This window comes from Sapajus apella, unplaced genomic scaffold (genome assembly GCF_009761245.1).
Source record: "Sapajus apella isolate SASKATOON/1434 unplaced genomic scaffold, GSC_monkey_1.0 scaffold23, whole genome shotgun sequence".
NCBI lineage: Eukaryota > Metazoa > Chordata > Mammalia > Primates > Cebidae > Sapajus > Sapajus apella.
Window position 1 is genome coordinate 7,876,401 of NW_022436963.1, and position 2,175 is coordinate 7,878,575.

The window sequence follows — 2,175 nt, forward strand, 5'->3', positions numbered from 1 at the left end:
TGTATAGTTGTTTCCAAATGAAAGGAAATGTTTGTAAACATGAAAATCCATAAAGTTATATTTTGTACACATTTATTAAACATTTAATTCTCAATTTATAGTTTTCTATAAATCTGTCATCTCAAAGCAGGCAAGTCTTTCAGGGCCTTGTAAAAATGTTGATTGTATGTGCATATAATGTAAAATTACATCAATTTCTTTAGTTCCTTGGTTTCCAATAACTTCATTTCCTGATTCTGAACACTCATGAAGTCTGACCACCCTTACTATCCTTGGCTTCCATGAGAGGCCTCTATGTTTTTTCAGTAGATACCTTCTTTTTTGTTTGTTTATGTATGCAACCTTAGGTATCTTGAGTTTCTCTTCCTTGCAACTTCAAGTATTGTCGGAAGTGAAAACCAGCTTCCTTCTACCTAGGCAAGCCCCTAACGCTGGGCTATGTCTGTTTCTTTGTGGTATTTTCCATGAGCTGCTGCCCATTGCTTGGGCTTCCTCTTCCTTCCTCATTCCCTGACTTGGCTATTTAAAGGTAGTTCATTAGCACGTTTTAAATTATGATAAAAGCTGTAAAATTAGGAGAATTTCTTACCATGCTCATTTTAAAATAACTTCAAGGTAGAAAACGCCTGTTTGAAGCTCTCGAGGAGAGAAATAAACACAGACACAGGCTTTAAAACCTCCACCATGCAGCAGACTCACATAATCTTCTTTGCTTCACTCAAACCCTGCTTCCTTTAGTCTTGTGATTTTTGCTACCAAAGAAGTTCTATTCAAACACCGTACTGTTTTCCTTCTAAAGCTAAACGTTTACAAGAGAGTTGAGCTAGCCTAGAAAGCTATGAAGAGTTCTTACCTTGAATCTTGTCTGCATTTCCATCCATGCAGATGCTGAAAAGACCCAGGCAAAAAATTAAAGCAAGCTAGTAATAGAATTCACTACAATCAGAAAAAAATAGCAAAATTGGGGGGAGATATTAAAATATGAAAGGGGTATAAAATATCAATTACACAGCAGCCCACCTTTTTACAGTTTTCCTCCATAGTGGCAAAAGTTCAGAATTTAATAGTTGTGTGTCTTCAGACAAATTGCAAATTACTTACTTGGAGATTCTTTTTCTTATTTATAAAATAGGACTAGTTCACAGTTTCTTTTCAACATGACTGTGATGAGGATAAAAATATATAACTATTCAGGTAAAGTCCTTAGATCACTCAAGAAATGGTGGCTTCCGTGCTCATAATAATGATCATGAAAAGAATATAATTTACATGTAACATTCTTAGAAGGTCTAAATTAATCTGTGAAACTTCATGATAAATGACCAGGACTAGGGTAAAGCAAGTGAAACACTAGCCTTGGGTGCAAAATTCAGGAGGGTACCAAACCCTCAGTTATCAAGATACATTATATTTTAATATAATATTTTTGAAAAACAAATTCGCAAATTACAGCCCATGGGCTGGCTGCTTGTTTCTGTAAATAAAGTTTTATTGGAACTTTTGAGAAACAACAAAGAGAAAAAAGAACTGGAGCTTCCCTTACAGGAATTTTATACCCTGAGGGTCCAAGGAAGAATTTCTTATATTAGGGCTTTTAATTAACAGCCAAATTCCTAGTGCTGGGAGTGCTGCTGAACACTTGCATTCATCTATTTTCTTTACAGCTTAGACTGTTTTTCTCTGGGCAGGAGAAAAACACCTGTTCAAAAGGTGGCTCATTGTGAGAGGAAGGATAACAAGCCATTCAGCAATTCTTGGAACCAAAACGAACTTGTTTACCCATTTAAACAAGAACCCAAGGTCTACAAAATACCTGGTTTTGACTATATATTTGAAAAGTCAATGAGATAAATGTCTGAATAAACACACTTAATACTTGATAAATATGACTCATTTTTTAGTAATAGGAGAATTGTTAATGTAATCTGAAGAGTGGAATCCACAGTTGTACTGCAAAGATATAAGTGATGGGTTCATTAATCAGCCTGCTGCAGAACAGGGGCCAATGCTAGATAAAGGGAGAATGGGGCATAAACCCAAAGAATGGGATTGGGTGCTGGTTTTTCTTCCAAGCATTAGGTCTATATCCTATCACCTACAGGAGTGGCTCAGATTACTGAATGTTCTAGCACTAAGGAATTCTTATAGACAGTACAAAGCTTCATAACTTTCGTT